Source organism: Ooceraea biroi, chromosome 3, assembly GCF_003672135.1.
Source record: "Ooceraea biroi isolate clonal line C1 chromosome 3, Obir_v5.4, whole genome shotgun sequence".
NCBI lineage: Eukaryota > Metazoa > Arthropoda > Insecta > Hymenoptera > Formicidae > Ooceraea > Ooceraea biroi.
In genome coordinates, this window is record NC_039508.1 from 16,031,962 (window position 1) to 16,045,823 (window position 13,862).

General features: G+C 38.4%; 1 protein-coding gene across 1 annotated transcript in view; it reads right to left on the reverse strand.

The window, feature by feature from the left end:
- LOC109611464 overlaps positions 1-13,862 on the reverse strand; it is a 213,277-nt gene that overhangs the window by 6,263 nt on the left and 193,152 nt on the right. The gene's annotated exons all lie outside the window — the stretch shown is intronic.

A 13,862-nucleotide genomic window follows, 5' to 3' on the forward strand; every position in this document is an offset into this window, starting at 1 on the left:
ATTCTTGTAATAACTCGGAAAATTAAAATTTAAATAGCATTCTATACATAATCATTACTCATATATATTTTTAGAAGATATGAACAAATTGTAATTTATAAATCTAGAAATCAGAACGTATCGTTTTGTAGATTAGAGAGAACTGGAAAGTAATATTTTAACTTCCAAAAGTTCGATATTGAAAGCGTTATGTATATGTATATGTATATGTATATGTATATGTATATTTTCATATAAGATTTTTATGTAAGATTATATGATTGTTTTAAGAGAAAGAGAATATTCTAAAATATTTCTTCAAATATTATTTTTATCATTATCACACACATCATCTGTACATATATATATTAATATACTTCCATACAGTAAAAGTTCTCTAACTCAATCTTTTATCCTCTCGATAGACTTTCGTGACATTTTCCTCTTATTTAATCGATCCAATTCACGCACACGTATACCCTGCGGATTATAGATAACTGGAGAACTTTCGCCATCATAGCTGTAAATCGTAATTTCCTTCCTCTGTGCTGGAACTTTCGTTAGCTCGAGAAAGTCGATCGCGGTTACACCAAGCGCCATATCTGACGTAAGAACCCTGATCGAGAACCGAAACGTACTCGAGTCTTTCCTTCCTTTTTCCGTTGGAGGCAACGTCGAAACTTTACGCGAGTCTCAACCAATTGACTTTTGAACTTACACAGGAACACTTAACAGACTTTCTCTGCGCACCAACAATCCATCGCGAGCTAACAGCTCGATGCAAGCTCGATGCACTCAATGATGCAATCGAACGATTTGAATCTCGTCGATAGTGAGAAATTTGCGTTCGACCATTTTGCGATTATTTCAACAAAGAATTATTATACATTAAATTAATATCTTGAAATTTTTAATATTCAATTAACAAACTCTTCATTAGAAAACTTTGAAAGAAATATTCATTATATTAGATTGCAGAGAAAATTTACATTTCATGTAATACTGTTATAAATTATACGAATATTAATAATAATGATAGCAGTCATATAATTGATTAATTTCATTCATGTTAGTCCTTTTAAAAATGTCCTTTTTTATATAGATGTAATGATGTTAGAGCTGCATCAAGCATTTAACTTATTGCTCGTATTCAATGCTGCACTGGTCACTCGATGAGAATAAAAAAGATATGGAGCGCAAGGGAAAAGCAGATAGGTAAAGGAGAATTCGACGTGGAGACTCTCGAGCTTAAAATTATTTGGGTTAATGGCACACACGCTACGGTGAATCCCGTCGAATTAGAGGTCAAAGGAGGCAAAAGCGAGCGGATGGTAAAGCTGAAACTGAAGAGACGAGATGAGGACGTCCGGATGAACGGGGAGAGTGCATCAAAGGGTGCAGAAGTCCACGTAAGAACGAAAACGCAAGTCACGTTTCATTCCGCATCGCGTGATTTTGTGTAGGATCCTGTGCTTTTTCTTTTTACGTGGACGTCGCCAAAATAATTACGTTATTCGGCATCGTAAGATTATCCAATCTTCCCTTGTTATCTCTATCGGATTGCAGATACTGCGTATAAGTTTACGGTTACTCGAATACGTAAATTAAACCGGAAGCTAGAAGCCGCGCAAGACTTTCTTTTCAGGCGAACTTTATTCCATCGACAGCGCAAAACTTCGAGGATGCCACGAGAAATCAGAGTGACCTCGTAACCTGGACTCAATCGATCGATTGTAAAAAGATTTTGCCATATTATCTTCTCAGTTGAAATAAAATCTGCATTTTGGTCAGTGTGTTTATTAATAGTGTAGATATATGTAGTTTAATTGAACAATTTTAATGTTAATTTAAATAATTACATTCTTTACATTTTTCTTTTGGCTAGCTTTTTCAATAAATAACTCTTTAGTACATATTATACAGAATTTGGTGCTTATTTTAGATTGGTCATAAAAATTTTATTTTTAGGCTTTATATTATATATGTGTAAGATAAATATATTTTATATATAAGGATTATGTTCGTCTCGTGCACAGATGAACGAAATTATTCTCTTATTTTTGACGGATTTATGATTCATACTGCTGTATTCACGATCGTGAATATTAAAATATATTATTTTATAAAAAGAAAATATACGTACTATTTATAAAAATGCAGTTACATTTAGTACCGTCTGCATCCAACACGATAAATAACAAGAAATAGTTACAAAGAGAAATTTACATTCCGCAAGGATGTTATCAAGCCCACATTATAATGTATGTAATTGCACAATGCAGCTTCTAATGAATGAATGTAGGATTTATTATACCGAATATACTTTATTATACTGATTTATAAGGATTTATTATACTGAAAATAATATTGAAATATAAAGTACCTATCAAATTTTTCATATTAAACGATTTATTTCACAATTAAAGGAATTAAATACATCTCTATATTGTCAAATTATTTTATTAACAAGAAGCGGATTATAAAAAATTTTATTATAAAAATATATATCGATGTTTAACGAAATACATATTCTCTCGTCTTCGATGTTTTTTATTTCTTCTTACTTTGCAACGAAATATTTTCACTTTTATTCTCATATATTTATTCTCATATAGTTATTCTCATTTATTCATGCCAGCTACATCGTTATACCATTGCCGTTACACTCGATCGCTCTGCTGCTACTGAATTCATATGGCAGCTGCGAGTTTCGTGTGGCACTATGCAAAGTTGCAGTGAATTTTGCGGCCCAGTGACCCGCGCATTTACGCCATTGGCGTAAATAAATCGCGCCGCGGCGATATGAATGCGCATAACGTTGAAATAAGAAACAACGGAAGAGAGAGGGAGAAAAAGAGAAAGAGAGAGAAAGAAAGAAAGAGAGAGAGAGAGAGAGATTCATGGCCCTCATATACGAAAATCCCTGACCCGAGGTTTCGACCGATCGATAAGTGGCGTATTCGTTTCCGCCCCATCAGTCGGGGAAACCGTCCTGAAGGCAATTCGCTTCCTGAAACAATCCGTTCTCTAACGTAAAAATGGCTCCGAACTTTTCTTTTGAACTTTCCTTCGCAAAGTTTCTCAAATTCCGTAAAAAAGCAAGGTATATCTTACAGAACATTAATTTCCGAAGATTGATGTAAATGAAGAAGTGAAATAAGACCACGCAAAACTCAGAATAAAATTTGAAGCTGATTATATTTTTTTGTATTGTTAAATTGAAAGCACAATAATCTTTTAGTATGTTTTTTCTACTTTTTATTAAATGGTATCGATTATTCTATCCGATAATAGCATTTGAATAATCATAGTGTGCACAGAGGAGATTGAGACTCGCGCGGAGAATCGATAGCAAGACGAAGTGGTACAGACGCGAATTAGTCAGCCGGAGCTTTTGCGGAGGAAATCGCGATGTTAGGCTCGTGTAGGAGTTTCCGGGCGCTTCTGTCGACGACAGACACTTCTCTAGACGTCGTTTCCTCATGTTGCACGGACGACCGCGGATGGTCTCGTTCTGTGCTTCGAAAGTAGACCGTAATCCTCTGCACGAGTTTGAGCTGATATAACGTAAACTAGGAGAGACATAAAGCTTACTGTTGAAAATAAAACAAACTAAAAAAATGTATTCTTTCGTTGATCGTGACGATAGTACTGTAAAATTGAATAAAAGTGCTAATGTGTTGCAGACTTAAGAGTGAATACATATATAATCTGTGCGATTATGTTCCCATTTGTGGAAATCCTTAAATGAAGATTTTCGGAAAGATTTCGGTGCGGAAATATCGGCGGATATCATGAAGAAAATTGCGCGAAAAGGACAGTTTAAATTCAATAAGCGCCCGGTGTCCTGAAATATTAACGCTTATTTAATATTCGGTGCAAGTAGGAAGAGCTCAAAATTCGTTTAACATCGGGTTGCCAGATGTTACAATTTCCGCAATTTATACATTACGCAAGATGCAAAATTAATTCGCAGCGGTAAATATAATAGCTTGATTAATAATTCATTAGGTGTCGATTCTGTTTAGCAATGAAATAATAAATCAGAATACCGTTAACAATATTTAGCTTCTCGTTTTTAAATCAACCATCAAGCGGCTGCCGCATAGAAAAATCCCTTTACATAGGGTAACTTAGGGTATGATGGCCATAGTTTTTTTAAATGCAAAAAACATACATTTATTTCTGTTATTTTTTAATGGCGTTTGGTATATTATTTCACTAAAGCTTAAAATATGTAATACTATCGAAATTAAAGAGAAAATAATTACTAGAACTTTTATATTATCAAAATATTACAACATAAGCATTGGCCATCTTACCTGACTTTTAGGGAAAAGATGGCCATACATATAATTTCACATATTTAATCTTATTTTGACAATATATATTTGACAACTGAACTCTTACACATAAATAAACAAAACGCATAATGTTTTAACAGATAAATAAACAAAAAGAAGTTAACAATTAAAATGCGTTAACTTATCTTGAAAAAAGTGGGCCATCTTACTCAAACTGTGAGGGAAAGATAGCCATAGTATTTATAAATAAATAATGATAACGTAAATACAAATTATAACTCAAATTACAAGTTACATACCTTTATTATGTATCTAATGTTGATTACGACAGCTTAACTATAATTTATTTCACATTACAGCAGCTTTTACTTGACACATGAAAAACTATGCAGGTAATCGAAAATTAAAATGTTAGATATTATTCATAATATTGTTATTTCGATTAGTGTACGTATATTAACTACTGTAAATATTAATTATCTTTGAGATTGAGTACCAAAATGCACTATTTAACAATTATTGTAAAAATTACAGCCATTGGCCATCTTTTCTGTATGGCCATCATACCCTAAGTTACTCTATATATAAAAATGAGTTAATGCTTATAAAAGCAATGCATTAATAGATTTTGACTCAGGCTTCTCGAAAGTTTGATTGCGTTTCGCGATAAAGCGGTTGCGTTATTGCGGATGAATTACATCGAGGGTCCCATATGCGGCAGATACGTCCGCAATAGAGACCCACTCTGCGGTGGCCCGTGCCCGTGTGCGAGCCCACTCCAGTTTTCCACACGAGCTCGACGGGTTTTCCGACGAATGCGGCCGCTTGAACATCGACAAAAGCTATGCATAGCCCGCCATCGAAAAGCTACTGAATAATGTATGCCCCTATCGAGGCTCACGCGAATGATTAACGACGCCGGGATCCGTCGAAAAGTCGAACCGCATTTTTTTGCTCACGTCTACGCCCATTCGTCCCATTCCTTTCTCTTTACCTCATTTCCGGAATTATTGATTTCTTTGAATGTTAAGCGAATCGCGTTTTTTTCACGGGTGATCGAAGTTGCTCGTGATATCTTTCAACTCATCACCAAAGCGTTCTACCGCTCGCTGAAGTCACCGCTTTTCGCGTGTGGTTTTAGTACGCAGCTCGCGGCATCTTTCCTATGCCATCCTCCGACGTTGTTAAGATCGTAGTCGCGACGATGGAGACTAGCGACCGGCAGCTTGGTAAAGGCTTGTTTGACAGCAGATACGAAGACCGGCACGGGACAACCCTTACACCTATCACGTGACGATATGGCCTTATTAAAATTCATAAGGTGGCTCGCCGGTTCCCGTTTTAGCACTCCCAGTCTCGTACGCGGAGCGCGCATTATATATTTATGGATGCCCTCGAACAACACATGCACGGGGTGCATACACAACTCACACCTCTGCGCATCACCTAAAACGGAGTTATTCATTTTGCATATTTTCTGAATTTTCATTCTTTAGACTGGCATTCATCCGTTTCATTTATTCTTTCCTTTCGTGGTTTCAAAACGTTAGATTAAAAAGTTGTCTCAATGTAGTAAAAGCGCTAATATTTAGATGTTAAACACGTAAAATTTCCGAATATTTTCAGTTCATTAATAATGATGAATAATGATGAAAAAGTGGACGATAAAACTTAATCGGCACTTCTTAAGAAATAAAGTCGGTTGACGGTAATTATTCATTAATTTTTCATTTTTATCCTTTCTTATCGCGCGCATCTCCCCTTTAGCAGATTCCCAATAACGAAAGATATATCCGCGCGCATATAATTACTGCAAGCGTCAAAGAGAAGGAGGTTGCGGAAACTATATTTACTTTTATCTCTTTACCCTCCCCTTTCCTCTCTCGTCGCAGCCAGGGATTGTCCCCTTTCTCCCTGCTGCCTCCACTTTTGCCGCCGAACCACTTTTACTCGCTCCTTTACTTTCTTTTTCTTCACCCCTCTTGGAAAGTTACGTCAGAGGAAAAGTCGACGAGTTCGAAGTTTCCGCTGGAAACTCGCAGTTGCAACTGCGATTCTACGATTGTGTGGGTGTTGGGTACGCGCGCGCGAGCGCGCACATACGGGAAAAGTTCGCAATTAGCGCTAATTACGCTCGAATGGTCGACAATTAATTCGCGCAATCTGCCCCCTCGATCTCGGTCACGGTTACAGGGTTTTGCGAAATGGCGCAGCGATGCAGTTGCAATTTGCTTGACTGATGACGTTCTGCAAAAAAGCTAGAAATAATCTGGTGTCCATCGAAATAATTTATTATTTCGATATATACAACGTTTCCAAAAAGAGTGACAAATTTACATTGTTATATAATCTCAAAAATTGTCCTTTTTCTTTTTCAAATGCATCAACTTTGCGCATGATTTTCTTGCGACTGCGTATGTGTGTCTGTACATTCCCAGCAACGGAATACTTAATGTTCTTCTCTTAATGTTCTTCTCAATCAGCGAGCATGCAGTTTACATTCTGAACATTCTGAGATTGCATTTTACGAATATGAAACCGTATTTTATACCGGCAAACACGACCAGGCAGCGGCACGCTTGTTGAAAGCAGCTCTACATTACTCTTTATTCATATCCTAAGAAAGTTGCAATAACTTCAGCATCGTGCGATAAATGAGAAGTTTTATCGAAGTTTGCGCTGCAACGCACATGTTTCGCCTGCGCGTCGAACTTCGATATTAACGCTAATAAAAGGCAGAATTAATTTCGGTACAAGAACCGCCATTCATGACCGATAACGTGTCGAAAGGGCAAGATAAATTTAATCAAGCAGGTTTTACGTGCCAGGATGATGACACAGAAATAACGCTTTTGAAATATGGGAAAATATTAAAAACCGAGGATTATGACATTACAGGAAAACCCGTCTATTTTAATTATAGTTAAAGGAACGTTAATATCTAATAGATCGAAGATTCCTCAAATGAAAGCTCTAATCGAGCGGTTATAATTTTAATGTATTCCGCAATAATACGACCATTTCGATTTATCTTTATCTGATCTACGTGCTTCTGCTTAACGAGACAACAACCAGTGCAAACGTAAAGACGGACGTGCACCGCGCGATACGCTGCGTTAATTGACTAATCGTGCATTCGCGATCGCTCTTACAACTAACGGCAAGAGTCGTATCGTCGCTATCGCTCGACTCCGTCGCGACGTGCCGGAATTCGCGCTGAAACCATCGAAAATCCCATTACTGAACTACGTTGTCGTAATTATGGCGTGGCGGGCTGCATACGTGCCGTACGTAGGTTCCATCCTGGATGCTTTCGCGCATCTCCATGCACGTACATGAACGCTTCTCGTCACAGCTCGCAAATCTAGTATGCGATAAGGTAGCCACCGAAAGAGCGTTCGCGAAATTACGAAGTTTTGCGAATTCTGCAAGCTAGACAGCGAGACAAAATGAATTAAACTTTGAAGTTGTCTCAATCCTGTAAAAAAATACCAGCATTTCCTCCATTTGCTCCCATTTGTTCTGTAAAAAAATCAGGATTCCTCCATTTGCCAGTTAAATGTATATTAGAATAGTTACGGTTTTCGAATGCATCATTATTTATTTGAAAAAGAGAGCTCTTTTAAAAATCCCTGGAGAACGGGCAGTTTGCGCATGTACACTCGTCATGGTCGATGACCAGAGATTCGTGTTGCGATAACGTCGTTCGTGCTGGAAATTTTGGGAAATTACGACTGATTTTTCGAGAAAGATATACCAGAAATACAATCGCAAAATTTGAGAGATTTTTGGGGAAACCAATCTTCCCTAAAAATTCCATAGAAAAACAGTGCTACCCTTTTTTTGCTTCGTATCGTCGTCACGCAACATTTTCGAGAGAATCGCGATTTACGATTTACGAGACTGCATTTGGCGTTCGGAGATGGTTTACGGTGTTCAGGATTTATCAGCATAATGTGATCACAATGATTAAGGGCAGCGGAGTGGATGGTGAGTTGATGGGGCGCGGCGAGCGAGCGAGAGAATCGTAGATCGAAGGGATGGTCGAGATGCCAGGGGGAATGAGAGCAGGTGGGAGCGAGACAGTCCATTCTCACCTGCATATTGTATGCCATACGCTGCGAGTTTACCGGTCTGAATTACCCCACCGTCCACTCCCACGGTTGCCTTCATAGAGCACTATCGTTCTATCCTCCACCCGCTAATTCTCCTCAGCTCAAGCATCGCCGTTCGCTCGCTCGCTCACTCTTTGGCGCGGTTGTGTACGCCCGACACGAGACTAACGCATAAATTAACACTTTGCCCTCTTCGTTCCGCCGGAAATTCTTCGGGACGCCAGCCGCACTCGAAATCCCGGTGTAATTAACCCTCGAGTTAACTCCGCGCGTCGCGCGGTTACCATTGTTAGCGGAATCTCGCGAATTAGGGCAATTCCCGGATCCTCGCGGACCGGAATATCAGCCATGATCGCGAGGATCGCCGCAGGATTCCGCTCGGGCGAAAATCGCGCCGATATTAAAGATGATACTCGATTTAATTTCGCTCGTTCCGCTGGTACATCGCGGGAGATCGCGACGTCAAGAAGCTCGTAGTCTTGTGAATTTAATTCCTGGCATAATTATATCCTTTTGGCTGTGCACGTCACGTAATATCTTATAACGCGTATACATATGCGGTACGATCGTGTGTCTTCATTATAAAATCGCCTATGTAATGAAACATATCGGAATGATTTATGTCATATTTAAATGTAGTTTGGAAGAAGCAAGTAGGAAGACAAGATGTTTAACGTTTACGATTATCACGAAAGATTCAGTTCTGCCTCGAATATTTTCAGGACGATTTTTTATAAAAGATTGTAGACGTGCATGCAATATACATTATTCAAGAATGGATAATACATACGTTTCAAAATATAAAAGAAGAGATGTATAAAACATTCTTTACAGAATCGTCGAGTTGCTCCGCTAAAAAATAAATACCACGCACTGTTTCTTCCAACTGTCTCTACTGCCAGCTTTTACCATGTCAGGACGCAATGATGCATCCTGACGCGGGCGCGTAATTCTCGGTCGTGCTCGGCGTCAGGATGTGCGTAAAAAGAGCAGTAGGGAAGAGGATCGGAAAGAGGCGAGGACGCGGGCGGAGGTGAAGGGCGGAGGGGAATGGCGCTTTCAACCGCATTGCAGAATTACCCGGCCAAGTTCCTGCTCGGAGAGCATAAAACAACCGCCAGCGGCTGCTGGCCGACGCCAAATTTATGATGCGCTTATACGCCAAAACAGAAACTCGTCGGAAGTCAGCCTGCTATGTATGTAACCGCGCCTCCGACTGGGCCAGCTCGAATTTTATCGAAACTCCATGTAGCGATCATGAATCGTGGGGGATGGGATATAAAGCAGTGTAACCTTTTATACCCTTTTGCATAAATACTGTCGTCTTATAGTTTCGTGACAACGCAAAGTTCTTTATATCTGACATTTCGTTAAACATGTATATGCGATTATGAAAATTAGAAATCTACCTTGCATAAGTAGTGAAGAGTATGCTATATTTCCATTTTCAATTAATAAATTAACAAATTCTAAATTAACAAATATCATTAGAAATGTATCTGTATCTTTATTAATCTCAAGTACTCAGCTTTGATATTTGATCCTTCTATTTTCACATTAGTATTCCCTTTTCTCATCCTAACTCTATAATTACTTAGTTATTATATAATACGATAATAATGTCGGTTAGCGGTATTGATCAACCAGAACTTGGGTGTCCCTTCATCTCGCCTCTTTTCCTACTAACAGATGCGGCGTGCAGCTCGTCGAAGCGAGTAGCTTCATCGGGAAACATCTCCGAACAAGAGGAAGTTCGGCCTTTAACGAACAAACCGGTCGCGCTTCTGTCTTTGATGGTCTGTTATGGGCATCTAGGCTTGCCGGGTATCTATCTGGTCCTACCTTCCATCCCCATTCGCGTGTGATTCCTGTTGTAAGGGTTACTCCACCGCGCCCAGGAATCGCGGCCACGTCCGTGCCAGTTTCTCGAGATGTAACTCCGGAGATCGTGACTGTGCAAACCCACCCGAGGGAGACATACGTTTGCCGTTCCACCGTTTCCTCTGAAACCAGCTGGATGGATGCGGCGTCCTGCATTGAAGAGTCCGCCGTAACGTCAAGAACTTTAACGAAAACTCGCGAAGAAAGTTGTCTTACCGGTATACCTTAAGCGTTTAAATAATAAAACCGCGTTTCTCTTCGTCCGACCTGCTAAATATCTTCTGCTAGTATTCTTGTTTGTTTTAATCCCCAGATCTCTGGACTTTCGCATTCGAAAACATCTATAGATCGATGTGTTGCAGGCACAACTAATGCCTGCAACAGTTACACCGTTCGACTAGATCAACGCACGTACGACAAAGATTACGACAATTGAATTAATCGTTATTATTGTGAAAGAATATATTAATAGATGAATATCATGAGAATCAACAATTGTTCAAGTTAATACGCACGCAAGGATATTGCTATCACGCGATCGAATTGCCTCAGCACCACATATTATAATCTAATACAAAACTTTATAGTATCTTTGGATTTGATCAATAAATCTTAATTAATTTAAATTATCTCAATTGAAGGAAATATCTTTGAGAGTTATATATCTATACTTTGGTATTAGGATATATCCTAATATCCTATATATGTGTATATATATATATATATATATACACTGAGATAATATCTAATCGGATAATCAATTACATAGCAACAAACGGATATATCCGATTAAACTGTATTAAGCAAAGACAAGACAAAAAAGATGATCGAATATCTGATGAAAGTAATCGGATATATGTATCCGTTATTTAATAATTTAAACAAAATTAACAATCGGAAACATTATTTAATCGGTTATTCGATAGTTTATTCGATTAAAATTTTTCTCAGTGTACATGTATTATAATAGTGATGTTAAATTTTTCTGATAAAACTCACGTTACAAATGCAGCCGTAATTGTTCGCAGACACGCTCGAAGTAAGATGCACGATTCATTTTTTCGATGAACATTGACATGGATGTGGACGTAGATTTCGGAGGCAGCCAGATTGCAAAGTTTTCCGTAGAATTGGCTGCAAATCGGGCTTTATCATTGATCGGGAGATCGCACGACTGTTCCACGTACGATTCGATGCATAAATTGCATCGCGGGAGCAGTCGACGATTCAGCATTGCTTCTCTCGGCCGATTGCGCTAACACGGAAATCGTCGAATGCAGAAAAATGGAGCGATACGTCGCGATACGTATTGACGTTAATATCGAGAAATATCATTTGATTGAAATTGACTTTAAAATTAAGAATCAGTTGTTTGTATAACAATACATTAGGTAATGAATTGTAGAAATATTTAAATAAAAAAGGTTTATATTATATATAATTTTATTGTATACTATTACATATTTGTTTAAGAAAAAGAACACTATCACTCATATAAAAATATTAAAATATATTTATCGTGAGCCCTCAATCAATTGAAATTAAACAAATTTAAATTCAACAAAACAGATAATGCTCCGCGAGGAAGATCGCGAAATTTGCCGATCGTTTCGAGTGCCTCGATCGAAAATTTTGAGCCGCTTCAATTAGTCGCGTAATTAATCCCGTGGAGAATATGTGAAGTTCAAGAGAGATCGAACGAAGGAGGGATTCAAGATGGACTTCGGGGATTCGCGAATCCGGTCACGGTGGAAATTAATTTTCGGCCGGTGCAGGGAAGGAAGAGGGAATTTAACGATGTCGAGAAATCAGGAGTAATCGCACTAATTCAAGATTCCGTCCATTCCACTTTATTACCCCGTGTATATTCAGCCCCAAGATCTTAGAAAGCATTTACACAATAATATAATTTAAGAAATATTTTAGAATTATGTTTTGTTTAACTATTTGAGATTAAGCCGACTATTCCAGTTTATTAAAAAAATTCTTTGTCTTCTTACATATTTTCTTTGTATCTTTATATTCTTAACATAACTCTATTATTGCCAGAAAAAGAATGATCTCAAAATGCTTATAATACAAGGCACCAGAAGGATATATATGAGAGATACTCAACGAGGGACCAATAGAATCTCGATCAGTGAGATTGCTGATTACAAAAATATGAACGGAACTGGAATAGTTCAGTCTTTTTTTGCAGCATCTCGCTAGAAGACGAACGAGACGTGATTATTCGATGAAAACCAACCTGAAATCGGATAAATATTTATCGAGCCGTACAAGCGATCGCTCGGTCATGCGAGAGCGGAGGCGCCATTGTCGCGGTCGGACATTAACGGATGGCTTCCGTGGCTACACCGTGCATAAAGATGCAACCATTTTTTCCTGGCCACTAGCAACTTTTCATTCTACCGCACGTCACGTTCGTGTGAGATGCAATGTTCGATCGTGCGCGATTGATGTGCTCCTGTCCACCGTTTCAGCATGAAGCTTAATCAAACTTGCTCGCGACATTTCAATAGCATCGAAGTACATACAGATCTCTGTTGCTCTCCTGATCGTCAACGATTGTCAATCACCGCGAGCTTACTCACGAATTTCACATAGATCTTATCTGAGTATTTTATATTAAATATTTCTGTACTCGATCTTTTTATATTAACATACAAATATAAAATAACTAAAGCTCTTTTAATTTAGGGAAAAATTAAAAATTAAAAAAAAGAAAATTCTCAGGTTCAGTAAATCTCTTTTCGCCTATATTAATGCACTGCTGCATCACTCTCGTATTGTTCGTTATTTCGGAAACAGCTTTATTTGGCGAGGGGTACGAAAAGAAAGGGGGAAAGAGCGTCAAAGCGAGACGAAAAGGCGGCACCGATTGCTCGCAAAAAGCGTGTCCCTCGTTAAGAAGCTGCCTCGTCGTCATCGTTGTTCGTTTCCGCGGGTTTATACGCGAGTCGCATCGCCCGCTGCAATTACGCTGACCTCGAAAAACTCGTTAATCTGGAAGATAATCAGCCCGGCGGAATGCAAGCTCGAACGCGCCGCGCTGGTCCGACGGAGCCTATTAAGTTTCCATACGTGCGCAGAAAATTAGCAAAATAAATCCGCAATACGTTGGAGTGCTCGGCGAAAAGGACGCAGGTCGCTATTATATAATAAATCGCAAGTGCTATAAAATAAAAGAAGTTCGCGCAAATCATCAGTATGCGCTATGGTATTAATTTGTAAATTGTACTCTTCTCGTTGCTGCTACTTTTTATCTTATTAAGTAATAAATGGATGTTATAAAAGAACGGATGATCTTACTTATTTTTCAGTTCAAAAAACTCGAATAAATATCTACATATTATAAAATAAAATTGTATTACTTATTAAATGAAAGAGGAGAGACGACATGACAATCGCGTTTTGAATTTATAAAGCACTAGCATCCCCTGTTCCGGCTTCGCCCGCGATATTTATGTGTAGAATTAAATAAAAACACATTTCACACCTTCTCATCCGTTAGGGGTAGAATTTCGGAAAACCCTCCCTTAGTGAGCACTTACGTGATAGTAGGAATATACCCTTAAAATTT